This window comes from Pseudorca crassidens, chromosome 7, assembly GCF_039906515.1.
Source record: "Pseudorca crassidens isolate mPseCra1 chromosome 7, mPseCra1.hap1, whole genome shotgun sequence".
Lineage (NCBI taxonomy): Eukaryota > Metazoa > Chordata > Mammalia > Artiodactyla > Delphinidae > Pseudorca > Pseudorca crassidens.
The window spans coordinates 32,816,517-32,832,223 of NC_090302.1; the positions used below are offsets into that span (position 1 = coordinate 32,816,517).

At 44.8% G+C, this 15,707-nt stretch overlaps 2 long non-coding RNA genes across 3 annotated transcripts in view; one reads left to right on the plus strand and one right to left on the minus strand.

Moving 5' to 3' along the window:
• The window catches only part of LOC137227638 (uncharacterized), a 619,814-nt gene that overhangs the window by 579,974 nt on the left and 24,133 nt on the right, over nucleotides 1-15,707 (plus strand). For both annotated transcript variants that reach the window (XR_010944939.1, XR_010944941.1), the window contains one exon: nucleotides 8,332-8,412. This is a non-coding gene — a long non-coding RNA (uncharacterized lncRNA). The remainder of the gene's footprint in view (nucleotides 1-8,331; nucleotides 8,413-15,707) is intronic.
• On the minus strand, nucleotides 541-9,421 carry LOC137227639 (uncharacterized). Its single transcript, XR_010944943.1, has 3 exons — nucleotides 6,432-9,421; nucleotides 1,613-1,685; nucleotides 541-1,511 (listed from the first exon to the last, which is right to left on the minus strand). It is a non-coding gene; the product is annotated as an uncharacterized lncRNA (long non-coding RNA).

Here is a 15,707-nt window from a genome sequence, read left to right on the forward strand (position 1 = left end):
AACCAGACAGGGGGGAAATATATACAGGCCCCCCACTTCAAACATGTACCCAAATACAAGAATTTTTTAAATACATACATAGATAGACAGCTGGATAGCAAACTTAATTGAGCAATGTATAAAAAGAAATACATCATGATCAAATAGAGGACGGTCCTCTATCTTATCTTTTCCTTAAAAATATAGAATACTTTAACATTAGGAAATCTACTGATGTAATTTACTAAACTGGGAAATTAGAAGGAGAAAATTATATAATCATGTCAATAGGTTCAGAAAAAGAAACATAATGAAGTCAGTCATGAATGGACTTTGGGAAAAAACACCTTGGGCAAAATAGTACTAGGAGGTAGGTTCCTTAACCTGGTAAAAAGGTAACTACCAAAAACCTACCACAAGCATCATACCTAAAAATGCAAACCTTAAAATCTCTTTTAAACCAGAAGAAGAACAAGAAAATAATCCCCACTTGAACTCCTAGCCAACATTATACTAAAAATAGAAATAAGATTTAGGAATAGAAAGTAAGAAACAAAACTGTCATTATTCCAGGTGAGTTTATTATCTTCAAAGAAAATCCAATATACAAAGCATTAGGACTATTAAGAGTAATATCATATATCATTATAAAAATGTCATACAACAAAATACTATCAGATAAAATGAATGAACTAGATCTACATTATTAATATCAATAAATCTCACTGTTAGGTGAAAATCAAAAGCCAGTTGAGGACTTCCCTGGTGGCGCAGTGGTTGAGAGTCCGCCCGCCGATACAGGGGACACGGGTTAGTGTCCCGGTCCGGGAAGATCCCACATGCCGCGGAGCGGCTGGGCCCGTGAGCCATGGCCGCTGAGCCTGCGTGTGTGGAGCCTGTGCTCCGCAACGGGAGAGGCCACAACAGTGAGAAGCCCACGTACCGAAAAAAAAAAAAAAGCCAGTTGAAAACGGATACAAGCAGTATGGTAATGTTACTGAATTAGACGTAAGACCCCCCACTCTTGGTGCCCTAGCTGAACCTAAGCTCTCCCTTCCCCCAACCCCTATCAGACAGGGAGTTCTTTCCCACTCAGTTTCGAGCTCCCAATAATGAAATTGAGTTTGGTGCAAGCAAAACAGGCTTTTACCCAAAGGCCAGAGAATGGAGAAGGGAAGCTCAAACTCTAGAAGCACCTTCTCCCCAAAGAGGGGAGTAAGGGAATTTTAGGGTTAGGAGGGAGAAGGTCATCAGGGCTCTAGGAAAGGGGCGGAGATTTCCAGGGGCAGCCAGGTCATGCGCAATCTGCCACGCTCCTTTGCACGTGGAACAAATTGTGCCTAGCAGAGCACAAATCCCCGCTTTGGGCGGAGATGTTAGCAAGGTAATGAAGCGAAGGTAATGCTGGGACAGCCCCCTGGTTTCATCTGCGCAGGCGTGTTCCCGTGGTCGTCAGAGCTGGTTTGGGATGGTTGACCACTGTGTATCTCTCAAAGTACAGCCCGCGAAGCATCTCTGCCAAACACCAGGTACTTTTGAAACAAACACAGAGATAAATCAGGGTAAGTATCTTTCAGCTTTCAGGGGTTGGTATGGAAACGCAGAGATAAATCAAGGCAAGGAAAGCAGTGACCTTTAGCCTACTTTGCCCGCCATCTTGGACCTAGCTGGTTCAGTCTGGTTTTGTTTCTGGCCTTCGTGGCTTCCTGTTGATAAAAAAACAACTAACCTGTATGATTGAAAAAAAGAAAACAGTTTCCGCGCCTGGAGCCTTGGCTGCATGGCGTGGGTAACAATACTGCTTATGAAATGTTTTAAGTACACAAGGCAATACTATATATTGGTGTTTACCCACGTGAAAACAAAGTAATATTGAGCACCGAGAAGCTGCGTACTAACTTGAGAGTTATCTCTGGAGAGAGAGGGAGGGCAATTGGGTTTCAATTTTATCTGTAGCTTTATTTTCTTTCTAAAAGGATCTAAGGCTAATGTTAACATTTCCTCCGTCTGGTGATGGGTACATTGGTGCTTATGACATTTTTATCTGTAACTTTCTGTAAACTTAAAGTCTTTCCTAATTGAAATTATTTTTAATGGAAAGGAAAACGAGCCATGATCAAACCTGTCTTATCTTAGAGTCAGCTCTGGCTGCACCTGTGAGTGTAGAAAGGACACCCCGCCCACTCCGGTGTCCCCAGGACAGAGGCTTACCTCTCACCATCTGGGAGTTAAGAGTGACATGGTCCTCTGTACTCTGAGGCTTCCTGCTCGCCGCCGGCTCTGCAGGCTCCTTGGGAGGAGCCCAAGCTCCTCCCACACACAGGCTTGTGTGGGTCAGGGTCACTGTTAGTAAGGGCGGCAGTCCGTTCCGTATTGATCTCCCGTTACCCTATCCCACAGATTTGAATTCCCATTTCCCGCCTAGTGTCTCTGAGGCTTAGTTTGAAATTCTCTTCCATGAAATGGAAATCATGAGAAACTTAAGACAGTAGATTTGTTTATCCTTGGGATGAATTACAAGCACATGGGGGCAATCATCCTCTTAATCCTTTCATCTGAAGGTCAAGAAGGGTCATAATTTGAGGAGAAATCACTGTCTCCTCTGGCTCCTACAGTGGTTCAAGACTTCTACTTTTAACACTGGGTGGTATCCACCAGTTCTCAAAATACAGTGAGTTTAAGGCTGGGGCAGTGAAAATATGAGAAGAATGTGGAACACCTTTTTGTGCCAAGTAAGGATAGGCTCATGGACTTACGGGAACATGTCAAGAGGACCCAGGAGCCAGAATGAAGGGGTTCCCACTGAACAAGCACAGTCTGGTCATCGAAACCCGTGGAATAAAACAAAAACTCACTGAATAAAATAAGATACCGTGAGACTATAGTGATATAAATTAATAAATGAGTACACAAATAGATGGAGAAGAGAGGAAAGTCTTCTTTGTAGTAGAACAACAACTACTAAATACAGATGGAATGAAAAAAATGCTTGTGGGTAAGCTTTAAAAGCATGAAAGGCAAAGGGTAATAAGAAGGATCCAGTGAGCATGCCGATTGAAAAACAAAACGTACGCCCTGCTATCAGAAGAAAGAGATGACTACTTCCCCATCTCTGCCTCACCGAGAAAGCCCATTTTCTTACTGACTGCCCTGAGTCATCATAGTGTTTTCAGTTGTTCCCCCTCCCAATGACTAGCACCACTGCACCTCAATTGAAACAAAAACTTGGTGGATGGACCGCCACTTTGGGGAGAGAAGGCAACATGGAACTGTGGAATTCATATTACCTAGACTGAGAAATGGAAGCTGGCTTTGTGCCTTTCTTGCTGTGTGACCTTGAAAATCCCACATTCTTTATGCTCCAGTTGTCTCATCTGTACAACAGGGATTCAAATTATTTCTCTACTTCACTGGGTGGTGATTAGGACCTAATTATTCACCACGTGAGAAGGTGCTTGTAAACCACCATGCCAGCAGACACTTTAGGGTATCACAGAATAAAGGGAACTTCTTAAGAAAGGGCAGGGGACGGGCAGCGTCGTCCATCTGCTGGAGACAGGCTAAGGTCCAAATTATTATTTTTTCAACTTGAATAATGCACTGAACTCTTTTTAGAAAAGTCTCAGACTGCAAGCACCGACTTCAGTGACTCTTACTATTTCTTATACACAAAGAAACATAAAACTAGGTTTTGATGTCTTATGTTTCTATGCAATTTATAGTGAGAGCATCATTTAGGAGCAGTGAGCTAGGACGTTCTGGATTGAAGGCCTGAGGAAAAGAGTGAAAAGGGAAGAGCAGGCTGTAGAAGGAGAGTGTCTGACCTCATCCTTGTTTTTCTTTCTCCCACGGAGAATGTAACTAGGTGTATTAAGATCAGTGCAACTGCTATGGGCTGTATTAAGATCAATGCAACTGCTATGGGCTGAAATTCATGTTTTGAAGTCCTAACCCCTAGTACCTCAGACCATGACCATATTTGGAAACAGGGCCTTGAAACAGGTAAACTGTGGCCATTGGGATGGGTCCTAATCTAATCTGACTGGGGTCTTTAAAGAGGAGATTAGGAAACAGAAGGAAAGAGGGAATACAGTGAGAAGGCAGAGGAGACAGAAACATGAGGAAACAGGGAGAAGGCAGCCCTTTGTAAGCCAGAGAGAGGCTTCAGTGGAAACCAAACCTACTGACTCCTTGATCCTGGACTTCCAACCTCCAGATCTATGAGAAAAAATACACTTCTGTTGTTTAAGCCACCCAGTCTGTGGTACTTTTTTATTAGCCTGGGCTGACTAATGAAATTACATAAAGTTCATGATTTTTTTTTTAGAAGCTGCTTTGTGCTTTGCTTCTTCAGAAAGAATACTGTGTCAGGACAGAAGATATTGTTGTAAATGTTTATGATTTGCATATGTGAATATTAATGGATTAACTTTCTATGGACACAGGGTGGCGGTCAGGGGACTGGCAGCAGGAGTTGGGGTGTTTCACTTGTTTCTATCCTATGACGACTGTCTGTTGGGTACAAGGCTTGGGTGCGAACACAGGCCAAACAGTGATGATCACATTTAAAAGGTTTCTTTCTAGTGTGGGCCATGCCACGCTGCAGTATATTCATAAAATTGAATACAGCCATTAAAATGAACAAACCACAGCCACATGACACAACATGGCTAATCTCCCAAACATAACGGTAAAAAATACAAGTCACAGAAGAAGACAAACAGTATGATTTCATTCATATAAAATTCACAAACAGGTGGCTCAACTCTACCATTACTGGGTAATGGATACCTAGGTCATAAAACCAGAAAGGCAAGCAAGAAAGTGAGTCTCCCAAGAGTGGGGATAGTGATGACCTAGAATTGGGGGGGAAGACATGGGTGTCAGGGAGGAGACACAGAAGATAACAGGGTGCTTACAGCGTTCACTTGTTGCCCACAGGGGTTTGTTTTATAATTATTCATAGAATTATGCAAATTGTTACAATTTTTTTCTTGTATAAATCACATTAAAAAAATGAGAGCTGAAGCGAATATGGCTAATTAACTGTTCTGAATCCTGGTGGATCTGTGTTATGTCATTAATTATATGTCTCTGTAAGTTGTGAGGTTTGTTGGCATTTTTTTGTTTTTTTTTGTTTTCATATTATTATGCCAAGTGAATGAAGCTAAACAAAAAAGAGTACATACATTGTACATGTTTTTATGGAATTTTATATTCCATTTGTATAAAATTCAAGAAAATGCAAAGGAATCTAGAGTGGCAGAAAGCAGAGGAGTTGATTCCTGGCAGGAAGGGGGTTGACCAGGAAGGGGCAGGAGAGAGGGAGCATAGGAAACTTTTGGGGGTGACGGATGTGTTCATTATGTTGAGGGTAGTGATGGATTCATGGGTGTATACTTATGTCAAAATACATAAAATTACACACTTGAAATGTGCACAGTTTATGTCAATTATATATCAATAAAGCAGGTTTTTAAGAAAAACTTCCTTGTGCCTTTTCATATGGTTCAAATAGTCTTCAATATACATATATTGCTTAAAAATGAGGGAGATATTTTTTAAATAATCAGAGAGCCCTGAGCAAAGAACTTTGATGCTGTCTCCCAGGTAGTTGTATATGTGTTTGGGTCAGACATAGGATTCAATTATGTCAATATATTTTTGTTCTGCCTTTGATAGAAAAGGGGCCTCCACTCTTCTCTCTCCCCATTTCCCTTCTCCCTTACCCCTCCCCCTCACTCTTTCTCTCCTTTTCTCTTTGGCTCTCTTGCTCTCTCTCAGAAAATCCTTTTCTTCAGCTGAGCGCACGGCTTTAGAAGACGTGACAACACTTATAATAACGATAAACGATCATTTCTGTTGCTGAATAGTGTTTTATAGTTTATAACATGCTGTCTCATATCTGTCTTTGCATTCTCACAACAATCCTTGGGTGTAGCAATAGGAAAATAAAAGGCAACTGTAACCGCTTCTGCCTTCTAAGGAGGGTGGTAGATTTCGTATCAGTGGGCAAATAAATCTCTTTGTTGCCATCCACTTTCAGAGACTGTCAGTGAAGACAGCAGATGAAAGATTCAGCCATTTCTTTTACTCCAGCTCCCTCCCTTCAGCCCTGTGATGGCCTCTTAGGTTTAATAGAATAATGAGTCATTGGGATGCAAAGATAGGTCCAGACCTGAGTTGGGGGTTGTGGCAGACATTCTGGTTGCCTACCCAAAATTTATTCTTCTCTTCTTACTTACACAGGGCCCTGATTTTGTTGGAGGTAGCAATGTGCCAACTGAAAAATTAGATTTCCCAGGCTCCCCTCCAGAGAAGAGTGCCCATGAGAGTAACTTCTGGCCAATTGAATGAAAGAATAACTATAGTATGAGACTTCTGGGAATGCTCCCTGAAAAGGGCACTGACTCTGTTGGCAGGCCCCTTATTGGCCTTTCCTCTTCCTTTACCTGAAACATGGATGTAATGACTTGTGCTGCAGCAGTCATTTTGCAGTCCTGAGGTGATCTTGCTTGAGGACAGTAGGCTTGTGCTAAGGATGGCAAAATGGAAAGATGAGAGGAGGTTAGGACATTGATGAGATTGTGGCACTACCTTACCAGCCCTAGAATGCCTACCTCCAGACTTACATGAGAGAAAAATTGTAAACCTTATTTAAGGCATTGTTTTACAGGTCTCTGTTGCAGCAAAACGTAGTCCTGAGTGAAAGGGAATTGATGAGCTATGTTACTCTGTGCTTTGAAATGGGGGAATTTCTGGGATGAATCCTACAGAAGCGTGCTCTAAAAAGAAGGGGAAACGAGCAACATGGTGACACAAACCTCTGTTTCCTCAAGTTTCATATAAAGTCTGCTGTACGTATGTAGCTGCCGTGTGTGCAGCATGTGAGGGGAGGTCAAGGAGAGGGGGTTGTGGTTCCTCTTCAATGTGGCATGAGAAGGGACAGCAGCTGTGAGCAGGCAAGTTGATCCTTCCACCAAGCTAATTCCAAATAAACAGGATCTCGGAGCTAGAGGATGAGGAAACATTAACACTTCCCTTTTATGCCAGAGAGACTGCTAAAGAAGCTTATCTCACTGCACGTGGGGTGAGTTTTGAACCAATACCATCTGAAATTTTAAAATCTAGACTTGAATCCCAGCCCTACACTTATTACTACCTGTGTGATTTGGGGAAAAAACTTTAACCTCTCTGGGCCTCAATTTTTTCATCTGTAACAGGAGGGATTGGTCAAATTAAGTTCTAAGGTCCAATCCAAACCTTCTAGGAGTCCATTTAAAATATATCATTGGGGCTTCCCTGGTGGCGCAGTGGTTAAGAATCCGCCTGCCAGTGCAGGGGACACGGGTTTGAGCCCTGGTCCGGGAAGATCCCACATGCCACAGAGCAGCTAAGCCCATGCACCACAACTACTGAGCCTGTGCTCTGGAGCCTGCGAGCCACAACTACTGAAGCCCACACGCCTAGAGCCCGTACTCCGCAACAAGAGAAGCCACCGCAACAAGAGAAGCCACCGCAATGAGAAGCCCACGCACCGCAACGAAGAGTAGCCCCCGCTCATCCCAACTAGAGAAAGCCCGCACACAGCAACAAAGACCCAACACAGCCAAAAATAAATAAGTAAATTTATACCAAAAAAAAGAAATAAAATATATCATTAAGGTAAAATTAAATCTATTAAGCACTAAATGAAAATTCAGGTTTATACAAATATGTACTTGCTAACAATGAGAATCCACCGTCTCACAAGCCACAGTTCACAGGAGAACAGGACCTCCAGCTAGATGAGCCTTGAATGCCTCCTACAGTTCCTATACTGTAACCCTTCCCTTACCTCTGGCTCCTCACACCTAGCTGCATAGGTGCATTTGCATTAGAAAATCTGCTTTAAACCTTGAAATTCATTTCCTTTAAATAAAAATGAAATAGACACAATGGGATATTTAAATACATTCTGGCACCACCCCAATAGCACAAGAATGTGCGACATGAAGCTGGTAACATCAGCAGGACCGGGAGGACTTTATTAAGCAAATCGGGTAGTTAGACACCCCAGGGCCTTCTCATCATAAATGCAGCTAAGCGGCCCCGGAGTAATGGGGATGGAGCCCCTCCTGAGCTCTAAGCTCTTTATTCTGACATTTAATGAGCATGAATAACCAGGGATGGATGGTATTGTTTGTGAGTCCTGTGAACTCAGGAGAAGGGTGACTTCAAAGGTTCCTTTGGACCATTGTAAAGCAATTATACTCCAATAAAGATATAAAAAAAAAAAAAAGTTCCTTCGGGATTTTTGAGGCCTTGTCTATAAAACGTGTCTGAATTAACTGGGTTCTACCTCATTCTCAGGACCTTATCTGCAGCTGGACTGGACCCCGCCCCTCCCAGGAACTGGGTAGGCAGAGAGTCTAGAGCCTGAATCCTTCATCTGTGAGTATGTCATTGAGTTATTTGCTGAATTATCTTCCAAATGATCATTTGTGTCCTGTTCTCTGGCAGCCTACATTATTGTAGTTGAATAGGGGACAGCTTCCTGTTCCCTGCAACTGGAAAGCAGTTTAAATACATCACACCTGTAAACAGAGCTAATTGACATCTATAGAGTAACCCAAAGAAGGCAGGGATTCCCCAGAGCAGTGTTCGCCATCCCAGGAGGTACCCAAGCAGAGTCAGAGACCAAATAGAAATGTCATAATCAAATGGCTGGGGAGATGAGAGGGCTTAAAGGACTTCAGTTTTCTTTTCAGTCCTAAAAGTTGGGGATTCTGTGACATATAGGAGCAAATGCTACTCAGTGTGAGTAATACTACTTGTTGTTTAAGGCTAATTACACACCAAGCACTGTGCTGAATTCTTTACTTCCGTTGTTTCATTTAATCCTGACATATAATAAAAGGCAGCCCTGTACCCCTTTCACATGGTACTATATCTGAATATCTGCAGACGAGGGAACTGAGGCTTGGGGCATTGGAGAAACAAGATCCCACAGACTGTATGTGCCAGGCTGGGTCTGAGGGCCCCAGAGCCTGTGCTTTGTACCTCTGCGGGTGCTTCACCCATACAGGGCCAGAGGATGCAGCAACTAGCTCATACAGGAAGCTTACTGGGCCCCACCCGGAACCATGCATCCTTCTCTAGTCACCGTTTTTCAAGGGTCTGTGCACAAAGACAGAGGAGAGTCTGGGGTGATGGAGCTGGGAAAACAGGAGTTTGAGGCTGAAAGGTCAAAAGGCTGCTGTACTGAGACCGTGAGAAAGGTGATCAGAGGGTAGAGCACTGGAGCTTTGGTTTCCTAAGAGGGGCGTTCCAGGGAAGGGAAGTTCTAGCCGGAAGTGTTTCTGTTCCTTTGAGCCACAGCCTTAGTTCCTCTGAGAGACCTTGGCTGGGTGCAATGCTTGAGGCCAGAGGCAGCCCCTATATCCCTCCGCACCATCCCAAACCCCTCCTGGCAGGGAGCCATCATCTCTGAAAACTGAGCTGTGCCCCTGGAGCCCCTCCCCACCCCCACCCCACCCCCGCCAGGCTGTTCACGAGCCCGCCTGAGTCACCTGGGGCTTTCTGGCTACTTACCCTGAGATTAGACTCAGTAGAAGGTGGGAGAAAAATTCAAGAGACTTGGCATCCCCCCCCCCACCGCCCTGCCCTCCCTCTCCCTCTCTCTCTCCCTCTCTCTCTCCCTCTCTCTCTCCCTCTCTCTCTCCCTCTCTCTCTCTCTCCCTCTCTCTCTCCCTCTCTCTCTCCCTCCCTCCCTCTCTCCCTCTCTCCCTCCCTCCCTCCCTCTCTCCCTCTCTCGCTCTCTCCCCCTCTCCCCCTCTCCCCCTCTCCCCTCTCCCCCTCTCCCCCTCTCCCCCTCTCCCCCTCTCCCCCTCTCCCCCTCTCCCCCTCTCCCTCTCTTCCCCTCTCCCTCTCTCTCACGGCAGCCCCCAGCGGTGTTTGTTCTCAGAGAGGCCCTGGGAAGAAGGATGGTCACTTTCCTTTTGCCCACAGATAATTGAAGAGAAGTAAGAAAGTACCTGTGTTTGAGGGAAAAATGACGACAATTAATCTCTAAGCACAGGGCCTCACTGTTAAATTCGTTGGAGAAACAACTTCAGGAGTTTAACGACAATCGAGAGAATGAAATTTAATTAAGAGAAATAGTAATTAAATCAGGAAAGAAGTTTTTGCAAAGGGGATGGTGCAGGAAATTAAAACCAGTAATGCTGAAAAATGTGGTGGGCAGAGATGGGCGGTGCACTTGGTGGAGAAGAGGAAAGAGCAGACTGAGCAAGGCGGGTTGGGAGGTGCAGAGTGTTTGGCACTAAGGCAAGGTCTTTGGAAATTGGTCTCCTTGAGAGACCAGGTGTCTGGCTCTTCCAATTTGGGTCTAAATAGGCCACCTCCTAATGGGGACAAGCTCTCCCTCAGGAAAATAGAAGTATCTAGTTGGATAAAGTATAAAAAAAGCTGTGGACTTGAAGTAGGGTGACCAGGTGTCCTGATTTTGCCCAGGACCGTCGCAGTTTTAGTACTCAGAGTGCCATGCTCTAGGAAACCCTCAGTCGAGGGCAAACTGGGACTGCTGGTCACCCTAACGTAGAGGCAGATAGCCCTGGTTCCCAGCTCTGCTGTGCAGTCAGGACCTCCATGATTCTGAGTGAGTCACTCCATCTCTGTGGGCCTCAGCTTTCTCAGCTGAGACAGCTATAAAATGAGCTGTCCTGGGCACCTCAAAAGATTAAAGAAGTTGCTATATGTCAATGTCTAGAACAATGTGCATGAAGAAAAGCTTGATAAATGGGAGTTGAACTGAACAATATCAATAAAGAAAACATAAAATATTAGCAGACACAATGCAACAACACATTAAAAAGCAAGACACCGTGACTCTTTGAGGGATTCCCCAAGACCACCCACGTGTTCGTTGAGTTTCTAGAATGACTCACAGGACTGAGCACATAGTTGTACTCACAGCATGGCTCAGGTTTATTACAGTAAAAGGATACAAAATAGGATCATGGAAGGAAAAAGACACAGGTGAGTTCTGGAGAAATCCATGCAGGCTTCCTATACTCTTTCCTTCCTGTGAGGGACACATCAAGAATGATCCTTTCTCTAGCAGCGAAGAATGCAACCATGTGTGCGATGTTTCTGCCCAGAAAGCCCATTAAAGACTCAGTGCCCAAAGATTTTATTGGCAGTGGTTGCCTAGGCATAACTACCAAAATTCCAGACTCTCAGAAGGAAAGCTCGTGTACAGGAGAAATCACATCATCAATCAGCCTTAAATGCCAAGTCTGCAGACCACCAGCCAGGGGCCAACCTCTAAAAATAGCAGTGTTCAGCCTGCTATGTTAACTCTTTTTATTACAGTGACAGAGTGGAGCTCATTCTAGGAATGCAAGGATAATACACATAAGTGAAAACTTGAATCTGGACACCCAAGCTGCTGTATATACCCTCAAATCCTAGCTAGGTGTGCCAGGCCTTCACTGGTCCAGACTTATGGTTACTGTATGAATGCCATCCACTCTGCTAAACAAGCTCTGGTCACTACCAAATTCCCTGCTAATAATTTACCACCAACCAAGGTCTTCTTGGTCTTGAGTCAGAACACTGGGGTTTTCTCAGTTCACCATGACATAAACAAGTCTCTGGACTAAACAATCCAAATAGAAATTGTGCTCACCTTGTGCATGAAATAGGCCATATTTACGTTTACATTAAGGCTATCCACTTCCAGTGACCCAAAATGCTTTTGTTTCCAATTTGGGGCACCACCTTTCTCAAGGTTAAGTTACCAGAGCAATGAATAAAAGTTTGCTAATTTCTTGCTCAGCAGGAGAGGTGTTAGAAAAATAGAAGTCATTCAAGCTAGTGGTGGGGAAGGGTTTCTGGAGTTTAGAGATCAAGAGGTACCACAGCTGCTGCAGGTGTGAGAGAACTAGGAAGACAGGAGGGAGGGTGGTGGTTAAAAACATCACTGAGAATTACGGACTAGCTTCCCCTTTAGTATGTATTGGTTTGCTAGGGCTGCCATAACAAATACCACAAACGGGGCAGCTTAAACGATAGAAACATATTGTCTCACAGTTCTGGAGGGTAGAAGTCCAAAGTCGAGGTGCTGACAGGTTTGGTTCCATCTGAAGGCTATGAGGGAAAGAGCCTGTTCCAGGCCTCTCTCCTTGGCTTGTAGATGGATGTCCTCAAGTTCACAAGGTGTTCTCCCTGTATGGCTGCCTGTGTCCAAACTTCTCCTTCTTAGAAGGATGCAGTTCATATCAGATTAGGGACTATGCTAATGTCTCAGTTTAACTTAATTACCTCTGTAAAGACCTCATCTCCAAATAAGGTCACATCCTGAGGTATTAGGGCTTAGGACTTCAATATATAAATTTTGGAGCACACAATTCAACCCATAGCAACTTGGGAAAATGTAAGTGAAAATCAGAATTACTTTTAAATAACTTTCATTGGAGGATTGTGTTTCTTTGCACAGTTTATTGTATTTGTACAAACAATAGCCCAGGAATATTCAAGCTGTGTAGAACAGAAGAGAGTAATGGGAGGGTAGAAGGGAGGGGGAGGGTCAAGGGAAGAGGAGAAAGAAGAAAACGAAAAGAAAAGGAGGCGGAGGGGAATGAGAAGGAAGAAAAGAGGAAGAGCAGTGAGCAAGGTCAGACCATCAGGCCTGCACCAGGTTCAGAGATCGGTGAGAATGACAGCTCACCACTCACCTAAATTTCCTTTAATTTCGGTTTACTAAACGCACCAACAAGAAGTGCAAAGGATATGCACACATCACTGCAAATGTTTGCTGGCCCCTCCCACCATCACTTGGGTCTCATAGAAGTGTTCGCAAGTCTGGTGGACCCGACAGCTCTCCCACGGTGGGACGTGTGCCGGCTAGAGCCTTTTACACCATCTGGATGGACAGACGTGGGCGAGTGCCAAGCCAGTATCTAATGGCCCACCCAGTAAGGGAATCCCTGCCAGCACAGTCGTGAAAGACTTGCAGCACCTTTCATGTTTTTACTGCCTCCTGGAGCTGACTGAAGGTTTCAGTGCAGCAAGGCTACCACAAAAGGAAATCTGACAAGAGTTTGTTTTGCTCATTCAGGCAGCACATGCTCTCTGAAAAGAGGTACTGCCTTGAGTCAAAGAGAACTGAAGGGAGAACCAGGGCTCTGCAGGCTCTCAGGGCCTTCCACTCCACTGCCAGCTGACCATGCATACCACCAGGTCACAAACACACAAAATGCAAAGCCACGCAAGGCAGGTGGATTTCCCCAGATGCAGTGCAGAGACTTCAGAACAAATAGCACCATAGTTAAAGCTTCAGAGAGAAAGGGGGACAAAATTAACACACTTGTACCTGAGATGGGCCTGGAATAAACCCCACTGTGTGACTTGTGTTTTAGAGAGCTGGGACGCCCAGTCTGGGGCTAGCCAGATCTGCCATGGAGCAGAAGCAGATTATCCTGAGGTGATTCCAGTGCATGCTAAACTTTGAGAACCCCTGTTTAAATTTTACAGCCCAAACCAGTTTAGATAGGGCCCTGGGAGAATGAGCTTCCATTTTCTTCCCAGCAACTACTGTCTGTTAGAACAGCTTGAGACCATAGGGACAGGCAAGAACAGGATTTACCACCTGCATCGCCTATGACCAGCATCGATAGGGAGGAAAACAAGTACTTCGCAGGGCTAATTTAACCCTCTTATTCAAGTTCTTCTCGTGTCTTCATTTGCTTTGTGAGGTACAGACTTCCAGCCCTTTACCCAAATGGAGTGATCTAGACTGTTTATGACTACACCTTTGATTTCTATTCAGTTAATTTGCATGTTTTATTTTATCTTTAGCATGGGAAGGAGACCTAGTTGCCAGAGCGGCCAGGAATAGTATTTAAAAGTTTAGCCTTTACTTTAACCCTGGTTGGTCAATCTCGCTGTGTTCTTGGCTCACCTAACATTTGTGGTCACAAGAGTGCAAAACAGTGCAGTTCTGCTGGCTGCTTCTCCCTATTTTGTCTCTCTGTCAAGTCTTAGGAACTCGTTGACTTTCTCCTAAATTTACTAACATTATTCATTTTATTTTTACTAGCTAACCTTGCTGCTTTTACTCCTCTCCCTTTCATTAACACTGCCCACTGAGCAAAGCCCATCACTTGGTTTACCTCGTTCCAGAGTCTAGCCTCCAGAGAGGTCTGCTGGCTTATGCAGAGGCCCCAAATAGGGCTCACAGTGCAGTTAGGAGGTGGAGCCCTGGCCTGGAAACAGGAAGCCTGGTTCTGACCTCTGCTCTACTACAGACTTGCTGCACAATCTTGGGCAAGCCCCTCCTCTCTGGGGCCCCAGAACTCTGTTGTACAATGGGGAGAACACAGTGTGAACTCTCAGCCCTTCCAGCTAGAGTATCCCAGGGTTCCCCGGTCTTCCTCTGTTATACACGTGGCCATACAGTATAGATTTCCTGGAAGGTAGTTCCAGTTTTGCAATCCCTGGCACCATTGCCCACACACCATGAGCATACTGGTTCTTAAACTGTGGTCCCAACTACTGATTTCACCAATAGTTGAGGGGCCCTTGAGGGGGGTCCCTGCCTGGTTTCTCCATAATCAACAGTTATGTAGGACTTGTAGCCCCACTAGCCCCAGGTGGGACTAGGATCCTAACATCCAAATGCCTAGCCTTTTAAAGCAATGAGTCACCTCACCAGGTCATTTCTAAAACCCCAGTAGAAAAGCATATCACACAGTAATCAGTGTTTGTTGAACGAATAAACAACTACACTTTCTCTACAAACACAAGAGTTCCATAGACTGAACAAAGCTCAGGACTGAAATAGAGAAACCAATTCCTTCTGCGGAACCAAAACCTCAAACTGAAGCTATGTAATGTCTGGAGTACACCAAATGATGGCGCTTTTCTTGCAGTTGTGTTATTTTTAAAGCTCTGTGTGCAAGCTCTATTGTGACACCCTTCCCTAGCCCTCAACCCAAATACTTAATAATCCTATCTATGTGACTCCAGTGGGTAAGTCAGAGATCTGGAGTTAAATCCCAGCCCTTCCACTTACAAGCTGAGTGGTTTAAACTTCAGTTTCCTCTTGTGTAAAATGGGGCAAATAGTAAATTCCTCATTAGGTTTTTGATTTAACAAGAAACCTACATCTCCAAAATTACTGAGAATAAGCACGTGTTAACTCTTAGCTAATTAACAAAGCAACTCTTGGATCTTTCTTCTCATTTAGTCTTCCTATTTGGTGGGAACTATCATATCTATAGTCATTTACAGCTAAGGAAAATGAGACCCAAAAAACAGAGGTGAGACACCCATGATCTCACAACTGGTAAATGGCAGGGCCAGCAGTTGAACCCAGGTCAGAAACACTTCCAAGCCTGGAAGATGGGGTCGTAAGTGCAGTAAGTTTAGACCTCCTAGGAGAGTCAAACAAACTTGGTCCTGGGGACTTCCCTGGTGGCGCAATGGTTGAGAGTCCGCCTGCCGATGCAGGGGACATGGGTTCGCGCCCTGGTCCGGGAAGATCCCACATGCCGTGGAGTGGCTGGGCCCGTGAGCCATGGCCGCTGAGCCTGCGCGTCCGGAGCCTGTGCAAAACTTGGTCCTGGCCGGAACTCTCCTCCTGCAGCACTTGAGGGGAGGGGCAGTGCAGCTCTGGAGTTCCTGTGCATAGGAACACCACATACTGTACCGTATTTCCTGTTGAATGAAGCCAGCTTTGTAGA